Consider the following 8,236-nt stretch of genomic DNA (forward strand, 5'->3'; position numbering starts at 1 on the left):
CTGTAATTCCTTCATTTACTTTCATATTTTATGTTCAACCTTTAATCCTTTTTTTGGACTTAAAAGATTCATTTGTAAGAGCAGGAAACGTATTGGACTACTCATTTAATAATGTAAATAATTAAGCAATCATAGCAGAATAATAGTGTCTTCTGTCAATGACATTCTTCTTTTATCAGTCTTTTCCTTATCCTTCAGCCTTATTAATATGTGACTGACTAAGCCCCGCCTACACCCCATACCACATGCTGTACTGTCAGCAGACCTGACCATAGAAGCTGACTTTGAAAAGCTGTTTTTCTGCTTGACTGATATACAGGATTGAAGTTATGAAGTTTTTAAGTCCACACATAAACACCTTATTGATCGCAGTTGGGAAAGAGAGGCTCATATGTGCACTATTATCTGTTTTATTTCCTCATAACCTATGAAAGAATAGTGTTTTACTTTGTGTGGGGATCATCTGCGGTACTTTAGAGGCAAGAGACATGGTTTTCTTCTTTCCTCTCCTTCCCTCTGACTCACTTTCCTAGGACATGCTTGTATGTGTGCATGTCCACTGTTAGGTTGTTATGTGTGTGTATGCAGGGTGTGTTCAGCTTATTTAAGTTTTAAGAGGACACAAAAGCGTTGCCTTTTCTACTTCTGGACCAGTACCACAGGATTAGGTCATTTAAACCGCTCAGTCAGCCAGTTCCAGTTGGGTTACACTGTTTGGTAAGAGTCCCACCCTTTTCTGCTACTCTCCTGTACTTGAAACTCACATTATGTTGGATATTTTAGTTGTTTAGCAGCCACCCTCATGTGGATTGATAAATTCATTGTCTTTTTTTAGTACTTGAGTTCATCAAGAGTACCCCTCCAATGTCATTAATAAATGGTCCCACGTTTCTCAATTTCTGATAGGCTGTTTGCTGCTGTTATAAATGCCAATTAATCATTGATAAAGGGTACTTGTAGTAATCCATCAAGACTGCAGTATAAAACATAAAAAATGATGTATTGCCTCATTTTCTTACAATGGTATATAATTATATTATAATGTATCAACCACTGCCTGTCAGCATGTTAACAGCTGTGATTTCAACAATACCAAAGCCTGAATAAGGGCAAATTCATATGCAAATGAGCAATTTTAGGCCTCTGCTTAATGACTACAAGTTATTTGCTAAAATACTTGCAATGAGTTGTTCCCTCATTGGTCCATTTTGACCAAGTAGGATTTGTAAAAGAACTTTATGCCTCAAATAACATGAGAAGGCTCTTTCAAGTAATGCACAGAGCTGCTTCACTTGGCATCCAGCTATTATGCTATCACTGGATGCTGTAAAAGCATTTGATAGGATCGAATGTCCATATTTATTTTATACTTTAGAAAGATATGGCTTTAGACCTATATGTATGCAATGGATTAGGGCATTTTATTATAAACCACTTGCCTGTATTAAAACAAATGGAATTGTGGTTTCTCCCTTTGAGCTAACTAGATCAAGGCAGACTTCCGCTATCTTTGTGGTGCAGAGCACAGATTAAAATAAATGTTAGCCCCAGACTATCTTTTATGATATCTTCAATTCCACTAAGATTGCCTGCATATTGGTTTAAAGAAATGAAAAGCTTTTATAATGTCTTTCTGGAGGAATAAAAAAAAAGAATCGGTCTCAATAAACTTACAAAGCATAGAAATAAATGGGGCTTAACTAAACAGCCACCGGTGTCATTAATGAGAACGAATATCCAATTCTTATATATTGCACCTTTAATCAGGAGTGGAAAAGTCATAATGTTAGGTATTTGGGTCAAATTGTAAAGCAAGAGAGAATAATGATATTTAACAAGCTTAGAGGAGCAAATTTTAACCTTAATAACATCATATCTTGATATCTCAAGGTAGGCTACTCTACTGGCCTCAGATACAGATACAGATAATAAATTGAAAGAGATTGTAACAAATAGAAACACAATATCAAAACTTTACAGACTTATATCTCTCTCCTCCTGTAGTGGCATGGAGTTAAATTACAATGAGAACGTGATCTGGGGAAAAAAATACTACTAGAACAATGGAACACTATAATGCAACGCAATTCCACAGAAGCTGAATAAAATGAATCATAATGTGTCAGACCTATGTTGGCACAGATGTGGAGAGAGAGGATCTTTAAAACATGTTATGGCATTGCCCAGAAATTAGAACATTTTGGGTAGGAGTCCAAAATGTTCAATGTTCAATATTAAATGTGAATATATCACTATGCCCAGAAGTGTGTTTGTTGGGAGCTTAAGTGGATGGAATGAAATCTGCAGTAACACAACGTCTGATAACATTGGCATTCCTTTCTGTGAAAAGGATCATACTAATGAATCGGAAAGTAAGGAAATCAAATTGTTTTTGTTTAAATTACTGGCTAAAGGACTTTATAGAGCTGATAATGATGGAACATGCAGCCTCAGCCCTGCAAGAGCTTTATAGAGATAATGGAAAGAGACGTTTTGTTTAAGAAGTGATTTGCACTGTTCAAGATACAAAGCCAGTACAGTGAATAGAAACCTGAACCAGAGCGGAGAAGTCTTGTCAAGAAGGATTTGTGATGCAATGATCTCCTGAGCAAATACATTATATGTGTATCTTTTTGCCTGTTCTGTGTATCTTTTTGCCTGTTCTTGTGTTGTGTATTTGTGTTGTTTTATGTGGTCTCATGTTGCATTCATAAAATGCCAAATTTTTTTGAGTCTGCAGTTGTAAATGTTAATAAGCTGTTTATAGATGGATTTTTTCCCCAAATGGTAAGTGGTATAACAGTCCATTGGAGGGGTCTTCTTGATAAACTAAAGAGCTTAAAAGACAAAGTGATGCTGGAGAAGGATTTTCCTCAACCTGGCAACCTAAAAGTTCTTCTTCTTATAACTAGCTCATTTATAAAGGGTGGCTTATCAGAAAGTGGTACCGAAAGGGAATACCAGAGAATTTTTCATTTAGGCTGTATGAATCACTGCGTGTACCATAAAACCAGCTAATACACAGCATATGTCAGCAGTATTGTGTTGACATCTTCAGTGAAGTGGAAGTGTAATCTATTTTCAAACAAGACTAATAGCTAGATGCTAGCTAGAGCTTTAAACTAAATGCTAAACCATAGATATAGAAACAATAATGCCAACATGCTAATGTTAATGTATAATATTGAGCATGTTCACCCTCTCAGTTTAGCATGTTAGCATGCTAAGTGGGTGATAGGAGTGTCACAGGTTTCTGATCTTAAATTTTAAATGGCTGCATTTATATAGCACTTTCATTCAAAGTGCTTTACAATTTGCCTTTCATTCACCCATTCAAACACACACACACTCACACACACTGATGAATGCAAGGTGCTGGCCTGACCATCAGGAGCAATTTGGGGATCACTGTCTTGTGACAGGAGGTAGACAGGAGGTGGGTGGTGTAGATGTTGAGATATTTTGCTGCATGAGTGAAAAGTTTGACCTCCTTGTGGCACTAGAGAAGAAGTCATCTGACCACCAAAGTCACTGGGATTCATCCTCTGAGCACCGGGAATGTCTGTACCAACATTTTACTGCAATCCATGTGATAGATTAGTTGTTGAGATACTGAAGTCTGGACCAAAGTGAGGTAATGGTGTGGTCACACACTGTAACAGAAAGTGTGATTGTCTATTGTTTGACTGACAGAGTCCTGCCTACCATCACCTTCAACTCCCTGTAATCTGTTTTTACACCTTACTGCGGCTATTTCTGAACTGGTCTCACATCAGTGCCATGTGGCAAAGTCACCCCACTACCCCAGCTTTGGTTTCTGCTGCAGAGAGCAGCAAGGCAGGATATGAGTCTGGCTCATACAGGAACCAGGTGCATCCTTTTTTTCGGTTGTAACATTTTTCTCTGGATGAATCATGTGATCAATCTCTCTCCTTCACCAATCTAATCAGTTCTGTCAATAGCATGGCAATATTATCTGTTTCACTCACAGCCTTAAACATGCAATTATTAGACATGTTGGCTGCTAATGAGTCCTGGTCTGGACCCTCTTGAATTTAAATGTCCCAAATTCATTTTAGTGTTTTGACAGAACATTCCCAACTGGTCCACTGATGAAGACCATGTGATATGGTTAAAAAGCTCAGAAAAAAGCTGATAAATGATCTTTGCAGTTGGCATTATTTTGTCAAGCTACTATTTCAAAGGTCAAGAATGAACTGTCATGCTTAACATTTCAGTGTTGCAACTGTTACCATGTAGAATGCATTTTTTGAGATATTTTTCATGTTAAAATTTCACCCTTTCCCACACTTTGTCAAAACGTTTTTCAGTGACACACAAATCAAGGGCACAAATTAACATTCCATTCAATAGAGTGTGATACAGAGTGTGATAAGGATCAGATAAGGAACAACCTCATCTCCTGCATGATCAATAAACCAGAACCTAACCCAGAACTGAGTCACCTTTTGACCCTTCAAAGATCCCTAAAGAGTCTGCAGCTTCTTTTACACAGCCTGTTCAAGGTATGAATGTTGCGCCATTATTCTGCCTCATTGTTCTGTGTAAAAGGTATAAACACAGAGTGGGGGGACATTGTTGTTCCGCCACTAAGCCGACAGCAGAGGTAGTCACATTGCCAGATCATCGGCTGTGTAAAAGGGACAGGTGGCATGGTTGGACAACTCACGCTAGACGCCAACGCTGTTGTGTTACACATCACGCCTTTGCTTCTGAAATGCTGGCATGCTATCTAAAATCACACACAGGGATAGTATGTAGCCAGATTCCTGGTTACTTCAGCAGCCTAGTAGTGGATATTACTACAAAGCCTTGCTGCTCTGCATCAGTTGCCATCTCAGCATACCACAGCCTCTTCCTCTCTTTTGCTTCATCAACAGCATCATCCCAGGGTACTGTCAGTTCTACAAAGTAAACAGTGTGCAGAGAGTTGGACCAGAGTACCAGGACTGGTCTCAAGGTGGTAATGGCTATTTTTGACAAGACTGTAAGACATTGGCCTATATCAGCCAGCATTTCCCAGTACTCGGTTGCTTCCAGTTGTCAGATCCTGGTTGGAGGAGGGAGCTTTCTCTGTCCCTGTTCCTGTTCTTAGGCAAATGATATTTTCAGAACTACGCTTGACGTTCTGGGGGCAAGGCATTGGTAAGTGTTCTTTTGCATTCAAGAGCTGCTGCCAGGCACTTCAGCACTTGGTTGTGTCTCCAAGTGTACCTGCCTTGGGAGAGGCTCACTTTGCACCCAGTGAGGATGTGTCTGAGGGCAGCTGGAGTTGAATACAGGGGGCATGACGGATCTTCACCCAGCTACTGGTTGAGATTCTCAGGGGAAAGAAGGATGATATAGGTTGCTCTAAGCAGGAAGCTGATTCTGCCTGCCTCCATCTCCCACAAGTCCTTCCAGCTGAGTCTCCTTTTCTCAACAACCTCCCATCACATCCACTGTCCCTGCTTGTATTGTGAGACAGCCTTAGCCCATCTTGCTTCCTCCTCCTGATGGTGAACTTCCAGCACTACCAACTTCCGCCATTCAGACGAGGTTGCCTTGTTCCACAAGGGTCTGCCTGACAGGGAACCATGCCTCCTCTTCTCTGTTGAACATGGCCCCCAATGTCAACATTTTGGTGGGCTGACTTTGTACTGTTGTACTGCTTCCTTTGGTGTCCATTTCTGTCCTGTTGCCAGGGATGGTCGAACATGTCTTATAGCTGTGTCCCAAGACTCTGAGATGGTCATCTCTAGTCTTGCCTTGGTGCATTTAAACTCTTCTGTATGAATCGAGAGAGGCAGCTTGAGTACTTCTTGTTCATACAGGCCTATGTTACTCAGGCACCTTGGAACTCCTAACCATTTCCTCATGTAGGAGCTGATCATTCTCTCCATCTTCTCAACTCTTGTGAGGGGGATGTCATTATACAGTTAGTGGCCACATCAAGTGGGGTAGCAGGTCAAACTGCAGGCACCAGAGCTTCAGCTTGCCAGGCAGCATGGACTGATTGATATTCTCAAGACCTCTGCCTACATCCTGCTTCAATTCCTGGACTTGTTCATGGTCCTTGAGACTTGTGTCATACCACCTTCCAAGGCTTTTGACAGGATTCTCAGATACTTTTGGTATGAGTTCCTTGTTAGTGAAAAACAGATGGTCAGATGGCTTCCCTTTGACGATGGAAATGCTTCTTGATTTAGATGGATTTATCTTCATCCTTGCCCATGTGATGTTCTTTTGAAGCTTCCCTAGCAGGTGCCTGGTGCATGGTGCTATTATGGTCAGGGTCATCATATCATCCATGTAGGCCCTGATGGGTGTTAGCTGGACTCCAGACTTCAGTTGCTCACCACCCACCACCCATTTTGAGGCTCTGATAATCATCTCCATTGCCATAGTGAAAGCTAGTGGAGAAATGGTGCATCCAGCCATAATACCTATCTCAAGGCACTGCCACATGGTGGTAAAATCTGGTGTGGAAAAATAAAATTGCAGGTCTTAAAAGTAAGCCTTGACCAAGTTTGTGATGGGCTCCAGCACTCTGAAAAAGTTGAAGGCAGCCTAGAGTAGACTATGAGGAACTGAGCTGAATACATTGACAAGATCAAGGAAAATTACATGGAGGTCTCTTTTCTCTCTCTTGGCCACTGGATTTGGTGCCAAATCATACTGGTGTGCGACAGACATACTGAGAACCCCAAAATTCCAGCTTTTTGAACTGTTGTGTCCACAGGTCAACTTTGGGCTATGATGCTGAAGAAATCTTGCCTTCAACATTGAGGAGGCTTATAGGCCAGAATTGCCTAATACTCAAGGACTCCTCTTTTAGTATCAATACTCCTCCTGCTCTGCACCAAACTTTAGGTATGACTTGCTTCTCCCATGCCACTCTCATTAACTTCCACAGAAAAAGCAGAACATCAGGCGTGTTCTTATATACCCTGTATGGGACTCCATTAGGGCCTGGGGCTGATGCTCTTTCCCATCTTACTATGTTCTCCACCTCCTTCCATTTCAGTGGGCTCATATCCATCTGGTGCTCTGGCCATTCAAAAGGTGGGATATCAGATGGAATCACTATCTTTTCATGCCTCTTTGGATCGGAGTGTGTTTTTTCCAGATGCTCCTCCAGGGCCTGCTTTGCCTGCTTTTAATTATACTTTTATTCCACTGTTTTTAAGCCAAGAAATGTATCACTAACACACTTCCGTCATCTTTGATAACACAATGTTTAGTGCCATTCTGCTCGTTTCACACGAAACATGCTAAAGCTACAATCCAAAAGGCAAAATTTGAAACTGTGCAATTGTTATTAGACTAACAATTTTGATATAAAAGTAACAGTGTTCGGGAGTCAAACCTGCCTGTCCATGGACATCAAGGAACTGACTCCGCCCCCATAGAACTCAGCAATCCTGTGATTGGCAGGATGCCTCCTCTGGGCTGGCAGACCAAAACTTTATAATGCCTATCTGAGAAACCATGCTGGTTTTTCTTGCTCTTGTCCTGCCTTTTGCCAAGCATTTAGGTAGTTTTTTCTTGTTTTGTCCTGCATTTTTGCCATGCTCCAGGCTGTTTTTTCATCCTCATGTTTTTAGCTCTTGCTTTTTGCCATGCTGGTTGAATGCTTGTGTTTTACTCGTCTAAAGATATTGTACCTGTTTATGCATCATGGTTATGGTTTTTGTCCTTGACCTTGTATTGCATATTAACTGGATATTGTATTCACACGTTTGTAGTTTGTGACAGTTGTATTTGTCTGTTTGTGTTGTGTTTATTGTTGTAACAATGCTTATGCTGCTCTCTTGGCCAGGTCACTCTTGAAAAAGAAATTTTAATTTTTAACTGGTTAAATAAAGGATATATATGAAATCCAAAATCGAGAGTAATAAGTTAACAATCAAAACTAGGAGAGAGCCTAAACTAGGAGATCTCCTCCGATGGGAACTTCTCAAATCCAGACGGGCCAACTCATTCATATTTTTAAGATCCAGACTCCACTTTCTCACCTCAGCACATTGAACTCCATTCTCTGAGAGAAGCCACCCCAGGGAGCAAGCAAGTATTCCTACAAAACCTTCATCAACTTGTTTAAACCCTGGTGCTTTCATAATTGGTAACTTTAATTGGCAATTCAGAACTAAGCTGTTGTACCACTGATTTGGCTTACTGCTTCCAGGTAACAGTCATCTGTTATAGTCATTATCAGGTCTCTCCTACCAACTAC

This window comes from Thunnus thynnus, chromosome 5 (genome assembly GCF_963924715.1).
Source record: "Thunnus thynnus chromosome 5, fThuThy2.1, whole genome shotgun sequence".
Classification (NCBI taxonomy): domain Eukaryota; kingdom Metazoa; phylum Chordata; class Actinopteri; order Scombriformes; family Scombridae; genus Thunnus; species Thunnus thynnus.